This window comes from Emydura macquarii, unplaced genomic scaffold (genome assembly GCF_026122565.2).
Source record: "Emydura macquarii macquarii isolate MOO-44397 ecotype Brisbane River unplaced genomic scaffold, CSIRO-AGI_Emac_v2 contig_2297, whole genome shotgun sequence".
Taxonomy (NCBI): Eukaryota; Metazoa; Chordata; order Testudines; family Chelidae; genus Emydura; species Emydura macquarii.
The window spans coordinates 962,945-982,517 of record NW_027132434.1 but is presented as its reverse complement, the minus strand read 5'-3'; the positions used below and the strand labels follow the sequence as shown (position 1 = coordinate 982,517).

Here is a 19,573-nt window from a genome sequence, read left to right as displayed (position 1 = left end):
GAGGACACACAGGAGATTGTTTTGATGGGCATCGGGGAGATGGGCAGAGGAAAGTGAGAGAAAATGGTGCCTCTTTTTCCTTCCCTCAGCCAACCAATTACCTATTCTTTCCCTGTGGATTTCACTATGGGTTGGGGAGGGCTGGTTTCAGGACTCTTACAGAGCAGAATCTCACTGGAAGGTTTAGAGGGAGAAGAGATTGTCAGCAAGTGACAGACCCAATGGGGTGAGGTCTTGTGCTCAGACAGGGTCTCATCAATGTCACCAGCTCAGCTGAGGCTCCATCAGGCAACCTATCTGCCAAGGTTTGCAAAAACCAGGAGAAAAGACTGTTTTTTATAAAACTGATAGTGACACAAGGACAGGCCCTGAAAATAGGGGCAATACTGATGTTCAGGCAGGGATGATTACTGAAGACATGAGTTACTCACAGATCATTTCTAGACAATCAGCCATGATTTTCAAACGTGCATGCCTAAAGCAAGTCAGGCTCCTAAATCCATCTGTAGGCACCTAAGTAAGTGGACTGATTTTTCGAAAGTGCTGAAACGTCTTTCAGCCGGCTCTCCTTTGCTTTCCTCTCATGTGCACGTATTAGATTAGGGAGGCGCTGTTTCTGGAGTAAGGACCTCTCATAAAATGAAATCTGCCAAAGGTTTACTGGGTCATGGCTCTATGTCTGAATTGGCAGGAAAGTAGAACAACCCAGCAGGAACTGGTTAATGATAGTGTATGAAGGATCAGATACCCTTCCTGCCTTTTACTTGAAGTTCTTCAAACAAACAAACAAGACATCCACGCACATTTGAACCCCAAGGTAGAAGCAGTCCTAAACTGAGTATCCACATAAGCATAAATCTGTTAGTTGTGCCTTCCTCATTGCTCTAACTTCCTAGTGGCCATTATATCCCTACTTGTCTATCACATTAAGGCCCCATTAGATGATGCACTGCCAAACAAATGGGCAGACCCCTGCACCCACACAAAGCCCTATCAGTAAGGCTCTACACAGGGATCTGCCAAAGTGGTTCTCAAAAAGGTTCAGAGCTATAGATTTTACCCTATCTGGGGCAGAGATCTGTCTGGCAAAGCTGATGGTGGCAGGTCAGAGTTCCCAACAAAGACCGTTTCAGTGGGAGAAAAAAGTCTTCCAGTTAAATTTGAAAGCTTTCCCATGTTGCAATGTTGTAGCCATGTTGGTCTGAAGAAGGGCTCTGTGTAGGTCACCAGAAAAAGTTGAGCCAATAAAAGACATTGCCTCACGCACTTGTCTTTGTAAGTGTTTGTTGCTGACATGTATATGAGAGTAGGTGAAATCAGGGAACCAGCTTGCTGAAGCAGTCTCCGCTGTAGTGGTCAGCTTCTGTGGATTGCATTTTTAAGATAGGAGAGGAGGCAATGGATACAAAAGTACCCTTATTTTCATTCATTTTTCCCAGAGTGTGAAACTAAAATGACACTGCTGTCTTTTTACCTTCATTTTTCACGAACAGAGTGATGTTTAATTACCTGGATCTAAATTTAATTCACATTAAGTTAACTGGTCCTAAATGTTTTATAAATCAAGAGTTAATAAAAAAAGTAATTTTATCTCATTACTGGCCTCATTTTCCCTACTGGTTCGCATTCTCTGCTCCACAGACAACGCTTGTTGTTTGACAATTGTTCTTTATTACATCTGTATAAAAGCACAGAGCTGAACTAGTCTTCTTCTCGTTATAAAATGGTTTCTGGCAGTCAATACTCTAGCAAACTGATATAATACAATTTCCAGCATAGATCTGGACAATAATGCAAAATCATCTGTGTTGCAAGGCCACTGGGAGAGCTGGTTACAACATAGCTGTCCCCAGCTGCTATTAAACCACAGTTCCATTCTGTAATCCAGATTATAGAGCAGCAGTGGTCCTGTTTACAACAGAAAATCAGTTGTACCAGAGTTCATCTGGCAATATAAACAGGACCACTGACTCCTCAACCAAAATAAGCAAGTATAAAATGTTGAACCAAACTATGGCTGCTCTATAATGGGTGGACTGGGGTTGGAGAGATGGGGATTAAGGGATCTCCTTCCCCATACCCCCTAACACTTCCATGAGGGAAGCAAATAATTTGGTTGGTTACACTACAGGAGCTCATGGGAGGAAGTTATTGTCATGCTGTGTGGAGTGGTTCACAATTGTGAATGCCAACATCAGGACAGATTTTCAGAAGCAGGGCAGACACCCCAAATTGGTGTTATGTTCTATAGTTAGATTTCACCAACCCAGTAACAAATGTGAACTCCTGGATCACTGTAACAGTCTTATCATGGAATTACAGATAGTTCCCTTAGGCTCTCCATTCTATTTTTCCACCCAGGCAAGTTGGACTTAGTGATAAATGGTCACTGACACCAAAGGTCACAAAATATTCAGATTGCTTCCAGTCCCAGGAGACCAGTCACTTACTCCAGATCAATTTGTACCTTAAATCTCACACCAAAGAAAACACTGGTAGCCAATCCTATAGTAAACTAATTAAGGATTTATTAACTTGGAAAAAGAAATGAGAGAGGTATTTCCAGGTTAAAGCAGGCAACACATATGTGCAAATGAGTTCAGTCTATGGTTCCAAATAAGGTGACAGAGAAGTAGGAATAATATCAGCACTGAATGTCTTTTCAGGGCTTTACTCAGGTCGATCCTGGGGATCTGTTTTTTACCTCTTAGCTCCAGCCCCGGTAAGAGTCCAAATAGCAAAGAGATGAAAAGTCTTCATGTCAACTATCTTATTTCCTTCTTCCAACACTGCAACTGATGGGATGAGACCTTCACAATCAACAAAGTGTTTGTCCTACAATGACCACTTCATTTTGATAGTCCTGCTGGGTGGGTGGCGGGAGCCACTCTTCCCATCTGAGTTCACAAGTTCAAAGCAGACATTTTTACAATTATAAAACAAGCTTATATTTTACCTTGTAGCACGGAATACAGACATTACAAGTAAGATTAATGCATGCAGCAATTTACAAGCATTTTATAGAGTCTAAACACATCTTTACAAGTCTAACACCTATCTTGAACAATATTAACATAGAGGTGAGCAGGTCTGGTTTCCAGCTATGAATTTGTTAGTGCTCAGCTGACACCTACAGACTTGGCAAGAGTTGGCACCTGATTTGCCAGCATGACAGCTATCCAGCACTTCTGTGAGTGCTGAACGGTATGTCTGGGTGGCATGAGGGATGACCACTGTTTCCTGGTTAGTGACTAGGGACTAGAATAGCACATGCTATAGCTGTTCTGCAGATGTTATTCATCAGCATGCTTCTTGCACTGCCCCTGAAGGCATCATGCCTGCGCCCACTTGAGAGCTATAGTGACGAGACTCATGAGTGATATAACTGCCTACAAAGACAGATGCTACGCTTCCTGAGTAACTTCAAAAAAGCCTTCTTGTCCAGAATTCTCAGTTGCTATGGTCTTTCCTTTTCATAAATCTGCCTTGCCTGAATAAGCAGCAGCAATTAAGTTGAAGAAAATGATAGATTTTTAAATGGAGACAGTTGAGGCAATCATTACTTTGATCTCTAGCAAAGCCCAGGGCTTGATTATTTTCTAATGGAAGAAGCTGAGACAAATGAGATTTCAGCAATATGGAACCAGAGAGTGTTCAGTGTTTGTGGTGGATTAGAATGAAGGGCTATGGTTAATCTCTTTTCCGAGGATAGTAAGGGCAGCCCTCAATGGGCCACATGGCCTTCTCAGAGTCCTGCAGTTTTCATGTCTGCATTTTTTATTTTTTAGAAGAATGTTTCTTTGCTTAAACTGCTGCCACCAACTTGGAGCCTGATCAAACCAGTTTTATTAAAAACCACCATTTGGCTTCTAATGTTTTTATACTGATTAAGAACATTGACTTGGCTAAATGAACAAGGGAACTGATTATTGCTTAGTCTCTCAATGCCGGAAAAGCTTTTGATCAGGCTGAGTGGGAGTTTGTTTATGGTACCATATAAAATGAAATTTGGAGATAAGCTTATGAACTGAATTTGAACCAATGAACAATAAACAGATCGATTTATATTCACTAAAGGCACATGCCAAGATACCCTTTTAATCCTTAATTATTTTACTTAGGGATCAAACTCTTTTCTGAACTGTTGTGATCATCTATCCATGTTAGCTATTCAGACTGAAAATAGCTTTTATGGGCAGCTGACTATAATAAGGGAATTGGATGTTTTACTTTTGTTGGTGAAGTTGAATGAATTAAACCGTGGCCAAATGACCCCTGGGTTGTTGTTTTTTTTTGTTTGTTTTTTTGTATAATACTCAAGGAGATGGGTGGGCTCTCTGAACCCTGTATGATATTACTACAGTAGCAGCGTCAATCCCTCCTTACAGTCATAAACAGCAGACATTACAATTAAAAAACAAGATCATAAAAATCTAGGACTGGAAAGGACCTGGAGGAGTCATCAAGTCCAACCCGCTGCACTGAGGTAGGACTAAGTAAACCTAGACCATCCCTGATGGGTATTTGTCCAACCTCTTCTTTAAACTTCCATGGGAGGCTGTGGAATCCCAGTCATTGGAAGCCTATTCCAGATCTTAACTACCCTTATAGTTAGAAAGATTTTTCTAATATCTAATATAAATCTTCAGCCTGGTCTACATTTACCGGGTGATTCGGCGGCAGTCGACAGGAGTTACACAAGCTACACAGAGCAGCTTGCGTAACTCTCATTGATTGCGGTGCTTCCCTTCTGTGCGCCATCTTCACTGCACTGCGCTGACAAGAACTGTGTTCCTGGTTGACGCAGCGCTATGCCACTTGAGGGGGTGGTTTTACGGCATCGACTTCTAGATCGATTGAGGGGGTTTTCACTGACCACTCAATCGATCAAGAAAGGTCAATCTGACAGCAGCGACTTTGCCACTGTCAGTATAGACATACCCTTCCTTGCTGCAGATTAAACTAGTTACTTCTTGTCCTACCTTCAGTGGGCGTGGTGAACAGTTGATCACCATTTTTAATAACAGCCCTTAACATATTTGAAGACTGTTATCAGGTATCCCCTCAGTCTTCTTTTGTCAAAACTAAATAGGCCCATTTCTTTTAACCTTTCCTCATAGGGCAGGTTTTTTGAGCCTTCGATTGTTTTTGTTGCTGCCCTCTGGACTGTCTCCAGTTTATCCAGATCTTTCCTAAAGTGTGGTCCTCAGAATTGAATGCATTGTGCCAGATGAGGCCCTCACTGGTGCTGAGTAGAGCAGGACAGTTACCTCCCATGTCTTGCATAGAACACTCCCGTTAATACACCGCAGAGTATTATCCTTTTTTGCAGCTGCATCACATTGTAGACACATATTCAATTTGTGATCCACTATAAACCCCAGATCCTTTTCAGCGGTATTACCACCTAGGCAATCATTCCCCATTTTATAGGTGTGCATTTGATTTTTTCCTTTCTAAGTGAAGTACTTTGTACTTATCTTTATTTAACTTTATAATGTTGATTTCAGACCAGTTCTCCAATTCACCAAGATTGTTTCAAATTTTAATCCTGTCCTCCAAAGTGCTTGCAACCCCTCCCAGCTTGGTGTCACCTGCAAATTTTACAAGCACACTCTCCATTCCGTTATCCTAATCATTAATGAAAATATAGAATAATATTGGTAGGACCCCACTAGATACACCCTCCCCGTTTGACAGTAAACCATTGAAAATTACTCTTTCAACAAATTGTGCACCTACCTTACAGCAACTTCATCTAGACCACATTTCCCTAGTTTGCTTATGAGAATGTCTGGCATAAAACACTACAGAGCAACAAGGGCTCAGTCCTATTCTCACTGAAGTCAATGACAAAAAATTTCATTTAATTTAATGGAAGCAAGATTAAGTGATTGGTGTGTTTAAAAACAACAACAACAACAAATAAATACCTGTATTTATACAGGAATTGAACTGTATATTTGAAAGATATATGGATAGATAATATATATGATTTAGTTATTATTGGTTAATAAAGTGATTTACACAGTGCAGGTATCTTACACAGTGCATAATCTATATCTATCTATCTATCCATCTATCTACTGTGAATGCACATAGATTGTGGCTTTGCTGCCCTGTGCTTAGGATGATGAATAGCTATGCCACCCCTGGAGTAGTGCAGGGAAGGAACTGTGTCTCTGAGAGGATCTCCTTTGAACGTGGGGCTGTAATATATTTAAGTATATGTCTAAATTTTTCATCAGAGAAGGAATCCAGCTGCTGTTTGTCTCACATCTGGAGGAGGGGAGAAATGGTTTTGTGTTTTAAGCACAGGAATAGGAATGAGGAAATCTGGGTTGTATTTCTGGCTCTGCACAGTCTTCCTGCATAACTTTGGGCAAGTCACTTACATCTTGATACAACCCCCATTAAAGTCAGTGGAAAGACTCCCATTGACTTCAAAGTGTAAATCTAGTCTGAGAAGTGACAGTACAAAAAATGAAATCTTGAGGTTCCATATTTATTGTTTCTCAATGACTCCAGATTGAATCTGCTCAGTTTACACGTAATAAGATGTACTTTTTTCTGACTCTCAGTTCTATGAACCCAACCTGGAGTCTGAAAGCCATGCTGGGTGGGAAACAATTTCTCCATCCTGTGAACAATGAGATTTCTCCTGTTCCACCTTGGGAGAAAAGTGAGACCTTTCAAAGTTTTGAGAGAGAAGCAAGCCCATTCCGTTGAATTGCCAATAGCCTGGTGGTTAGGGCATTCACTGCAGATGTGGGAGCCTGGGTTTATGTCCCTGCTCTGCCTGATTTGTGGCAGGGATTTGAACCCAGCTCTCCTATGTTGTAGTAAGTGTCCAAGGCTATTGGCAGTTTTGGGGTATGAGCTCTCTTGCTCTCTCTGGTTTAGACCAGAAATTCCATCCTGGATCTGATGAAACTTTAGTTGTATCTGGTATGCTGCCATGAACAGTTTTGGATTCCATGAAGAACGGTTTAGTCAAAAAGTACCTGATCAGATCTACGCACATCACCAATAAGAAATTCCTGCAATCAGAATGTAGTAAATCTATTCCTGGTGCCAAACTAGAATCCAGTTCACTCTCACTTAGCTGTACTGGAGAGACAAAGTGTGTGAGGTAATACCTTTTATTGGACCAACTTCTGTTGGTGAGAGAGATACGCTTTCAAGCTTACATAGAGCTCTTCTTCAGGTCTAGCTTGAAAGCTTGTCTCTGTCTCACCAACAGAGGTTGGTCCAATAAAAGATATTACCTCATCCACCTTCTCACTCTAATATCCTGGGACTGACACAGCTAAAACAACACTGCATACAGCTATATTGATTCTGCTGTGCTGAATAAAATATAAGCAGACTTAGCCCTTGTCTATACTACGAACTTATGTCAGTATAACCGTGTTGCTTTGCAGCATGGAAAATCCTCACCCCTGAGCGACACAGGTACACCAGCTGAACTCCCAGTGTAGACAGTGGTGCGTCAATGGAAGTGGTTCTCCCATCGACATAGCTACCGCCTCTTGGGGAGGTGGAGTACCTATGCTGATGCAAGAAGCTCTCTCGTCAGCATAGGTAGTGTCTTCACTAAATGCTGCAGCGCTGTAAGGTAGACAAGCCCATAATCTTAACTATAATGGCGCTGCTGCGCCACTGTAATATGGCTCTGAATACAGACAGGGAACATGTCTATTGAGAACAAAGGTGCTAATTTTACACAGTCACTAGAAGAAATGCAATTTAATGGTAGTTGGATCAGGCCTACTTATGCCTCAGTTTCCCCATCTTTTAAAGGTAAAATAGTAATATATAGCTATTTCTTGGGAGGCGGGGGAAGGGAGCATGAGAGAAGAAGGATTGTGGATATTAATTAATTAATCTGACTCCAGGTTTTTTAAACTAAGCCTATCCCCAATCGTTATATCTGTATACCAATAATTATGACAAATATATCATAGATGACAAAATTTTCTGAGGACATTATTAATTTCTTCAAATGCTCCTATTCAAGAATCATAGACTACATGCATAGCAGGCTTCCATTTAAATAATTTTTTGCTTGGCATACTCCCTTTATCACACATTATTTAGTTTTAGTCTGCACTGAAATAACATGGAACTGGAAATCTGTCTTGCATTTACCAATATCTGCTTATATATGGAAAGAAACCTCAAATTCTATGCAGTCATTCTCAATCAATGTCATCTAGAAATTAACTCGGTGTTATTACATTATTGATTTTATTTGTACCAGGAGCTACATCAATTTATCATGGAATTTTTGCCTCTTTATCGAGAACCACGAATCAAGAGCATTCATTACGTTTCCAATATATGGAAGCTTTTTGGAATCTAATTTTCCTTCCAAATTTCATTTATATTTCCAGTTAATTTAAATTCCCATCTAGCCCCTTTGCCCTTCCTAGCAATTGTAAATAGTTCTGACAAGTTCTCTTGAGGCTTGCCACTAGGGTTTGCTAAGATGTTGCAATACTATGGTTTAAAAACCAACAAAACTGTGCTGTGTTGGTATAAAAGTTTGGGGGAATAAATGCTGAGGATGGTTTATGTTACCAAGTGGTTACATGTAAACTATGAAAACAGCTTTGTAGCCTTAATCATACCATATATACAGTTCCACTATGTACTGCATGACCATTTATAGTTTTGACTCATTGGCCTTAAAGGCAAATAGAGTGACCAGATAGCAAGTATGAAAAATTGATGGGGGTGGGGTAATAGGTTGCTTAGATAAGACAAAGCCCCTTATATCAGGACATGTGGTGATCCTATCTGCAGTGGAAGGTGGGTAGGGAAGGAAAATGTGTGGGAGGGGATGTTTTCGCTTTTTGGATTCTTTACAGGTCTGAAAAGTCTTGTTGTTTTTGTTTTACTTTTTAAATTTCTTCTCGTATTTTACATTAGAAATTGAGGTCCTCATAGACTCTGCAATGACTGGAGAACTAGGGACAACAGAAAAATCAAGCATGACAACTGTGGAGATGGGATTTCAGTCAGATTGTTAAAAACTCTGGTTTTTGTTAACATGTATTTAACTTAAATAGCTAATTAACATTTTGGAGACAGAACATCTTGGTTAAATATTCAGCACCCAGCCCTTCAATTAAGGTGTGAGAATTCACGAAGTATATCTTCTGAGACCGCCCCCCCTCATTCTTCCTCCCACAAAAAAGATTCTCCAGCAAAAACCAGGGAAAAACAGAGTTGACATGCCTGATATTTCCAAGGTAAAAAACAAGGAGGTAAAACAACCCAAAACAAACTAACAGGCACAAGTTCAATTTGTAAAATTCCTTAATGTAAAAAGACCCTGGGAACCTTTACTCCTAAAATATGTTCTTTAGGCTAGAGGGGACGATTTTGCGGTCTAACCATTTGGTTTGAGTCAAGTATATACACTTTCATTGCATTCTAACATCACAGTTGCACCACCTAACAACCACTCAACTTTTCATAGAGTAGCAGAAGAAGGAAAAGATGGAAGTGAAGGAAGGAAAGAGAGGTGGGGGAAAAAAAGGAGCATTGGGAAAAAGAGAAGGGAGGAATTATAGCTAGCTCTGCTATCACAATTAAACCAACCTGTGTATTTTTCACAGCTGCTTACCAGTTTATTTATAACTTCCTCAAATTATTAGGCACATAAATAACCAGCAGAAGTTATAATCATGTCTGTAAAGTTCTTTGAGATTCTCAGTCAAAAGGTATTATAGAAATGCAAGATATTGTTATAACTTTCTATACTGTATAACAACTTTATCACTGCTCTCTTTATACAGGTCATATTACTCTTGGCTGCAACAGCAATATAATTTGAAGGAAATATTGTGTTACGAGTAAATGTATGTAGGCGGCCATAAGGTAAATTGACAATAAAAGATTAATTCAGCTGAGTTCACTTGAAACTACATGAACAAGCTAGAAATGGAGATTTCCAGTTCTGTCTGTTTCCATGGAGTCCCCACCCACCAGTGTCACCTAGCACAATGTCATATTATCCAGGTTTCTTCATCACAACAAACTCTCATTGGCTAGCCACACTCTGATTATATGAAGCTTTCTAGTTTCATGTGGAAGCAATCCCCTTGTACAAATTTACTCTGTCCTGGGTGTTGCATACACCACGGAAAACTCTGCATAATGACATAGAACAAACAGTATTAGTATTACTATTTATTTGTATTATCGTAGCACCTCGGAGTCCCAGTGATGGAGTAGGACCCCAATGTGCTAGATGCTGTACAAACACAGAACAAAAAGACAGTCCCTGCCCTAAGTTATAAATCTTACCTGGGGAGAGAAGCCCTCATCAGCAAGTACACCAAATGAAAAATTCAGGAGAAAATGTACTTTGAATGGCTTTTTCTTGAGATTTCAAGGCATTGAACTAGGTTTACTATATGTCCGGTTTTCCAGGACATACCTTCCTTTTTTGGTCTTCTGATCTCCGTGTGGGCAGATTTTTGAAATATGAACAACTGTCTGTAATTTTTCCTTGCTCATCCTTTTTCCATCATCGATTCTGGTGGAACTGCAATTCCCAAAATGCACTAACAGCGGCGTGCATGTTTACTGGATTTGCCACCCTTGCTTCTGTGCAGCAGCTGCTGGCCAGGCACTCAGCTTTGAAGGCCGCACTGCCGCCAGCAGCAACAGAGAAATAAGGGTATCACAGTATGTTATTGCCATAGAAACTGTACCTCATCACCCCCTCCCCTTCCCTCCAGCTCCCCCTCTCTCCAACAGTGTCCTCTATTTGGGAACTTGAAACATGATAACACTGCAAACATAAATCTTCTTAACCACATAATTCAAGAGAGTTTGGGTATGGTGTAGCCAGTGAGCCCTAATTTTGTTTCATACTCAGTCACCTCTACATGACAGCGACAGCGATCAGGACCCAGATCCCTGAGTCCTTCAGAGTTGTACTCAGTGCAGGATGCAGGAGAGAGAAAACGAAGGACAAAGGTAGCTGTGTGCCACCTCTTCACTGTCCTGATCCCTGGGGCTGCCAGGTGCTTCCATTTCCCCAATCCCCAGCTGTAAAAATGGCAGGATAATATTGACTTCACCTTCATTCATTAATGTTTCTACCTAATCTCAAATTTAGGGCTGATTGTGGCCATGCTATAAGCGTGTGCATAGGTGCACTGGAGCAACATCTTGTGCCTCTGAATGGCACAGTAACAATTCCCTCCTTTCTTCTCCCTTATTCCAAGAGAGGGCGAGAAGTAATTTGCTCCTGAACTATGCTAGCAGTAAATGATGACGCCTCCAACACTAGCACAGTTGTGCTGGCTAGTGGATCATGAGAGATGGCGGAGGCAAGATTCCAACCTCCCGGCTTCAGGGGGCCGTAGAGGGTGTGCAGAAGCCCATTACTCCTGGGAACAGCTGGGTGGGTAGCCTGCACAAAGGGTTGCTGCAAGAAGGAGCAAAGGTCTCTCTGCATCCCAGCCCTGCCATTAGGGTACACAGCACAAGTCAGAGTGTAGCTTTTATTGCTCTGATCACACTTGGAGCTTGTGAAGCACTAAGCATTATTACTAACTGAACTGTTAGACTCAGAAGAGTTTCCTGACTCAAAGCAGCTATTTCATCTACTCTTAAACATTAAAAGCAATCCGTACTTGTTTCTTTGGACTCATCTGATTTAAGGGTTTGTTTTTTTTTTCCCCCTTTCACTAGGTTTGTACAGATTATTTCTGTTTCAGAAGGAGTAGTCCATATTAATGAAAGTCCCCCAAGTCAAATTTCTGTGCTTAAAGAACACTTCAGAGCTGTGCTTCTCATCATACATTGTAACTATGGTGATTTGTTTTCTTTTAAATTCCTTTCCCTTGGGTTCAATGCTATCTCTAGATGTCATCCTGTTTGACAAATGTGTATGTAGTTTCTGATACTATCAGGCTGCTTTGGCATGACAAGGACTGGCTTGAGCAACAACTGCATAGCTGTGTCAAGAGTGAATGATGCAGTTAGGGCTCCTTCCTGGAAATGCTTTGCTTTTCAGTTACTTTTGTTCTAAACCTCAGTGTGTTTGGAAGCTGCTCCTGAGCCTTGCTACTTGGATGCTTTCTTTCCCCACCATTAAAAATTGGAACAATATGAGTTTCAAACTGAAACAGACTGAGCTGTCATCTTTGGATCAAGCTCTGGATTTCATACTTGGAAGACTGGGGTTTTTGGCTATATAGGGCCAGGTCTCTCTGCTGTTTTAAACAGGAATACATCATGTGGTGTACCTCATCCAGTGCACTAAATTCCCTGATAATAACTGAGTGTAAAACAAGACAATTACTACACTTTCAAATGAGTTCAAATTTTTCACACAGAAAAATGATAAAAGACAAAAACCACAACCCCTGTGGTGAACGCTTTTTACAAAGCAACCACATTATATCTGATCTCAGTCCTCATTCTCAAAGGAAATCTGCACAATACCTTCAAAAGACAAGAGCTTAAATCCACGACTTAGCTAGACACTACAAATCCTGGACTGAACAGAGACATTGGATTTATGATTTATTACAGTTATAGTCCACTAAACGCCCCCCAATTTTTTTTTTCCTTCTGCCATGACTGGAGAGGTGTTAATAGGCCACTTCACCATGAATTGTCCCTTGAAATGTGTGCTAACTACTTATGCTAAACAATCTGTTCCACTTTGTATTTAGCTTGTCTCTACTAGTCTATGTTTGCCAGAAGCAGGGAGTGGATTGACAGGGGGTGGATCACTTGATGATTGCCTGTTCTGTTCATTCCCTTTGAAGCACCTGGCATTGGCCACTGTCGAAAGACAGGATACTAGGCTAGTTTGACCATTGGTCTGACCCAATATGGCCATTCTTATGTGATACATTTCCCAGACGTGAAGAAGGGGGGTTGGTGTAAGCATGAAAACTTATCTGTCTCACCAACAGAATTTGGTCCAATAAAGATATACCTCACCCACTTGTCTCTAATATCTGGGGACCAACATAGCTATGATAACACTGCGTAAACTGGAATAGTCCATTGAAGTCAATGGAGTTATGTCAGTTTGTCCCTTCTGAGGTTTGGGGCCCTGATGCTGCAGGGTACTTAAGCACATGCTTAATTTTAAGCAAATAGGGTAGTCCTATTGAAATCAATGGGACCCTCACTTGCTTAATGTTATGCAGGAGCTTAAGTGCTTTTGCTGGACCAGGGCTCTGGCTCACAGGGTTTGTTAAAATAATAGGGGTCTAGTGAGATAGAGGTCAATCATGGTATTTGGAACTGGGTTGGGATTTTGAATCCCTCACCGAAGTTTGGGAAGTTTTGGACTGAAGTTTAGGCTTGGGCATATCTCTAGTTTGAAAGATTATATATGTATCTGTTATGTGCCAGCGCTGTGCTTGGGGCTATACAAGATGTAAAGTAATTCCCGGTGTGGCAAGATTCCAGTTTATAACTGCAGCGATTTAAAAAAAACAACTTTGAAGCATGGACCTAGTGCTCCTTGAAATAATTTTGTAGTGAAAAATCACTTTGGATGGTGGGTTTAGCATGTGTGTGAACAAGAAGATTGGTTTGGTCTTTGACCTGAGTTCTTCTGGACTGTAGCTTTGTTCTTTGTATAAGGCTGTTAGGCTATCCTTCCTTTGCTGATGAAGACCTTAGATTAGAATTATCAGCCTTCTCCCCCTTTTATTTAACCTATATATTTGTGGGAGCAGGGGAGGGAATTCCTAGATGACCCAGAAGCAAAGCTCATGATCACTGGAAAATGAAAAGAAAATGCATGCTTGAAAATAATCATTAATCCCACAATTTTATAGCCTCTTAGAGATTTTTGTTGCTTTCTATAGAGTTTAAATTTCCATTTAAAAACTAGTTGCATTTTTCTAGCCCATTCATTTCAGACACAATGTAAAATGATACACTATTATCTTGTTAATCTGGCTAGGCAGAACACTGTCTCCAACCAGCTAACAGCTGAACAAAGACCTTCTGAAACCTTTGTACAGTACTAACCATCCCACCTCATTCCCCTCTGAGGTGTTATCTTTAAAGCTTAATTGGGTCCATTTAAATGCTAACAATTTCAAGCAACAGAAATAGAAGACACAAATACCGACTGGAGTTAAGGCGTTGGCTAAAACATTGTCCTTTTGTTTCTGAATCATTGCAACAATTGCAATTGCATTTACAATGAATGAGGGGTGTATAACTCTCTTTTTCCTCAATTGTTGCTACACAGTGCTTGGCTAAAGAGTACTGTGCATCCAGACTTGTAGCATATCACTGGAGACTCTATATTTCTGCACTTCAAGTACAATTATGCTAGAGAACCCACTTAAAACATGGCTGTCTCCCAACATGTGAAATCACTGTTTGGTCTTGCAGTGTAGATGAGACTGAACCAGACTTTAACTGTGTCCCCTAACCATGTTACACTACTTGTCTTAAAGACACAGCTAAAACATAATTTGATACCATCTACACTTCAGTTCCAAACAGTGCTTCAGCTATGCCAGGAGATAAATGTGTTATAGCTGGGTCCCCCATCACAATTGGTTTTACAATGTTAGATAAAGCCTTGAGTGCATCAACGTTAATCAAGGAAATCAACTGCATGAAATAGTTGGTTGTCTTGCTTGTCCTTGCAACAGTTTAGCATGTGCATACAGAACCACTATTTCCAAAAGAACAATTTTAGTGTGTTCACCCACAGCCTGATTTACAACTGTGTTTTGTATTTGCAGCCTGGGACACATGAAGCACCTTTCCATAGACCTTCCCTACATTGGGTAATTACATTATAATAGAACATGTGTTAACTAGCCTGTTTTAACTAACAAGATGTTTATTGAGTAGACAAGGATTGTGTTTAACATGTTGTGTGATCCTGGCTAATGCTAGGCTAGTCTTTACCTACACTATGGAAATTTGGCATGGTAACCACTGTTTGGCATCTTGTTTTGGCATCTCAAGAGGGTGGAGCTTGCTCTATGGTTGGATTGTCACTATGCTTTATTGTCTAACTAATTCAAACCCCAAAGCATACTGTCAGAACTTAATAGTCAATGTTAAACATCTGACTGTTCAAGCTTATAGGTCAAATACAAGAGGTTATAGTTCAAATCAAGATGTTATTGGAAATTTTGGGGAAATTAAATGGCATATGGTATGACATGACCTTCAACGCCTAATAGTCTAAGAGAAATTCACATCCATCTGTTCAAACATTCAGAATTAGCAAATTATAAGTTGACATTTGCTTAACATTAGGGACTATGTACCCATAATTTTAAAAGGGCTAGAAAAATTACCCTGTCATTAAATAGTAGAGTAAATGTCACTGAATAGTCAGAGTTCCAGAGCTGACTTTTAACATCACTCATGAACTTTGTTTCCTTAATTAACAAAATAATACTGTACTATTGGAAAGAAATGATTTTAATGCCCCATCCTTTCATTGACTGGACAAGTGAAAGTTTCAGGGAGAATACTGATTTAAGAAAATATGTAATAATTTCAGATACTATTCTGAATATTGCAAAACATTAACCTTTTTAATGGTTTAATATTATATAACCAAGATACTTCAACTGTATTTTCAATAATTCCCAAGCATACACAATAAAGATCAAAATCAAACTTAGCGGATTCTGCAAGCCAAATTTGGTCCCAACTGTTGTCACTGAGGGCTTGTCTACATGATATAGTTGTACCAGTTTAATTTAGATTGGTTTAAAAACCAATTTGTTAAATTAGTGCAACACCCTTCATAGCCACTCTTTTCTCAGTGTGAATGATTTATTTTGATTAGGTTAAGTCAGTTGGGAATCAGTTTAAACTAAATCAGTATTTGAACAAAAATAAGAGTGGCTACACTGGATTTTGCATGATTTTAACTAAATGTGTTTAAAAACATACCTTGAATTACCTTGGTGCAGGCCTAAGGGGAATTTGGTTAAAACATGGGAACACTTTTTTTTTTTTTAAAAGAAGAGGAAAGTACAGAAAGTTCTATTTGGTAGTTAAAGTGTCAAGTTCCTCTTAGTTTTCATCATCTGGTTTGTCATTTCCCGTTTGAGGATCTGATTCTGCAAACACTTGCTGCCAGACATAGTGCTTACAACATGAATAGTGTGCCCCGGATATCAGTCAGTAGATATACGCAGACAGTAGCATGAAGAGTGAAATCCAGGCCCCACTGCAATCAATGAAAAACCTCCCCTTAACTTCCATGGGGCCAGGATTTCACCACATGCTCCAAAGCATGTACTACATTGAAAAATATTTTTTTAGCTACACTGTTTAAATATATTTGCATATAGCCTTTGGTGAGAGCTTCCTGACTATAATATGACCCTTTCATGGGAAAATATAAATGTTTAATAAAGAGGAAAAAAAGGTGACAAATATATATGAAGAGCAAGCCTGGCTCTCTGTTCCTTCTCCTCCCCCCACATTGTTTGGCTTTGTCTATCTGAGGGTTTTAATGACTAGTGTGATTACATCACTGTGGCTGCATCAGTGCAAACTTCCAGCACTAGTGCTGAACTAGTTTTAAATCATGCCTTGCACTGATGCTTTCCAGCATAAATCACAGTTACACCAGTCCAGCACATCTACCGTAGGGGGTCTGTACCGATATACAGCTCCATTAGTGTAGCTGTACTAGTGGCTGTGAGGATCCAAGTGTAGACCAACCCCTTCTCTCATTTTTTTTCACCCTTTCTGCTTCCTTCTCCTCTCTGTCTCTCTCCCTCCATTCCATCTCCCTCTGCTTCTGCCTTTGTTTTATTTTTATCTTTCACAAGCCCCCACCTCCTGTGAGATAACTGGACACTTTACAGGTGATTGTTTTGTCAGTGGGTGGGTCTTGGAAGGGGTGATTCCATTCCAGGGAGGTCCTTTTTGGGGAGATGGAGAGCTAGCCATAGTGACTATCTAAAGCCACAAAGAAGCACAATAAGAAGCATAGATTCATTATTTAATGTTTGGGTGATTTGTTTTTGTTTGTTTGTTTGTGGGGCAGGGGAAGATGGGCAGAAGAATACTCTCTGCAATGACAGCATTTTAATAAAAAAGGCAGCATATCTTAGGTAGTTCTATGGCCCCCATTATCATAGTATCTGAGCACCTCACAATCTTTAACAGAGTTATCTTCTGTGAGATAAGGAAGTGCTATTATCCCAAGGTCGCTCACGCAGCCTATGACAGAGCATCTAACCACTGGCCTATATGTCCTCCCTCAATATTCCACTGAGCCAGGAGAGTGAGGGGGCTGGACCCAGCTAACCCATCAGACCCACAGTGCTAACCAGAGTTCAGATAGTTAACATCTAACACACCTTAATATATTTCCCCTTTTCTTTATGTCCTCTCTCTTGAGGTATAATCATGGCATTCTGTTTCAGTTGGAGGAATTGAGATTCTGGGCCTGCAACCCCAAACAATTTCAGTCACTCTTATTAGACGTTCTGTTTGATTGGAGGAGGGGATGTTAGTTTAGTTCTTGTGTGTGCAAGATGCGGGGTGGATGTGCCAGGAGGCTGAAGTCCTCTATTCTACCTGTAGAACAAGCACACCCCCGGCAGTACTCTGCAAATGTATCTCAACCTTGACATGGAAGAACCACCTCCAGGGTTGAGAGTGGTGAGTCTTCAAGGCCCACTTGCTCTTGGCCTCTCTGTTGAAATTGCCAACAAGTGTATCAAGAGCCTGTGGTGTCTGTGAAATACACACCTGTTGACTGGGGACTGGGTGGGGAACACCGAATGTGCTACGTAAAGGCCACTGAAAGGCCATCAAATGGCAGCATCTTTCAGTCACTGCTGACTTGGGCTGAATTCTAACCTGTGACCTAGAGCTGAAAGGCTTTGTATCTGGCATTTACCCATTCTGTCCCATTAACAATCATTTTCATTTCCACGTGTTGCTTGTTACATTTTGGAAGGTTTCACCCCTGCTTCCCCCCCCCCTTATTATTTTCTAGAGGCACTCTCTGAAAGACAAAAACACATTGGGATAAGAATGCACAGGGATAGGCAGAAAGATGGTTTCCTTAGCAACACTTACGGTAAGAAAGAATATCTTTACATGTGTTTAGTCATTCATACTGCATGGTAATAAAGTCAGGCATTTCTTATGAATATCCACTTTGGCTTTAGATGGGGCAAAAGGAGACCAAATGCAGTGTCACCTATACACTGTACTAAGCCACTATCTACCTACTAGGCATATATACCTGAAACCACCAGTCACCTCTTCAGTACGATCTGGTGACATGCAGCATGACTTGGAAAAGTTCAGTAATCTTATTTTTCTTATATTTAACTGCTTTCTTACGCATATTGATCAAGTTATGACTGAGATCAATAAAAAGCTATAGCAGTAGATGTGGGAGAAATAAGAGTGTTGGTCCACCATCCATGTTCACAATAAAACATCAACATTCACTTTAAAAAAAACCCTCTGAAGAAATATGCCTGTGTAAATAGGGCCAAATCCTGCTCTCTGTACAGCACTGAAGGCAATGGTGTGAGTGAGAAAAAGATTTGGCCCCTACTTTTTTTTTCATGGGATCTGTTATATCTTTGATTACTGGGAGACTTTATTGTGTTAATTCATACGCAACAGAGGTAAAGAATTAGCAGCTTTATTGAATATATCTAGTTATGCTGCAGGTGTAAGTTGAATTAACAAACTTCCAGTGTGTCCCAGTCAGCATTCACTACTCTTGTGTAAAACCTGGGATGAATTATCCCTAGGCAGCATTTAATTCAGTTGCTTAGAAGTCCTGGACAGGAAACAGGAGAGGATCTTTTGAGCACATTTTAGGGATTTCAGACAGCAAAGCCTGGTCTTAGAGGGTTTCCACTTCTGACTCCTTTTTCTCACTCACTCACTCACTCAAATATGTATGCACACACTGTTCTTCTTACTGTCTGCCAACCTTCTTAAGACATGAAAGTTATATGAAAGACATTTCATCACCTTGGATGCTTTCATGTTTCATCAGCAGGCCCTTTGAGGCTTATGAGGGGAACCTTCCTGAGACTGCATTATCCTGTTCAAGGTTTACCTTAAAAAATATCTATGGTTACAAGGGATACTGTTGCTGAGAGACAGAAAGTAATCTCAGAGAAGTGGCCTCAAGTTTATAAAGGGCCCCAAGTTGCTGACGCTGGCTTTAGGGCCAGGTTTCTATCTGAATGCTGGCAAGAATTCCTCCTCCCTCACTGGCAAGGTATCAGACTGGCTCTTGTTGGTTCCAGCCAATCTGCCTCTGAGACGTTATAGGTCTCAAAATGGGGAATCATCCTTGAGCTAATGTGTTTCTAGTGAGGTCCCAACGGGATCTGTTCTTGGCCCTATGCTATTTAACATTTTTTCTATGATCTGGAAGAAAACAAAAAACCATCACTGATAAAGTTGGCAAATGCTACAAAGATTGGGGAAGCGGTAAATAATAAAGAGGACAGGTCAATGAGAGAAAGTGACCTGGATCACGGGTAAGCTGGGCACAAGCAAACAATACACATTTAAATAAGGCCAAATATAAAGTCAT

The 19,573-nt window shown here is 40.5% G+C and overlaps 1 long non-coding RNA gene across 1 annotated transcript in view; it reads left to right on the top strand.

Moving 5' to 3' along the window:
• The window catches only part of LOC137161454 (uncharacterized), a 34,201-nt gene extending 19,426 nt beyond the window's left edge, over positions 1 to 14,775 (top strand). Inside the window, exon 3 of the long non-coding RNA XR_010922076.1 lies at positions 14,757 to 14,775. This is a non-coding gene — a long non-coding RNA (uncharacterized lncRNA). The remainder of the gene's footprint in view (positions 1 to 14,756) is intronic.
• The last annotated feature ends 4,798 nt before the right edge of the window (positions 14,776 to 19,573 follow it).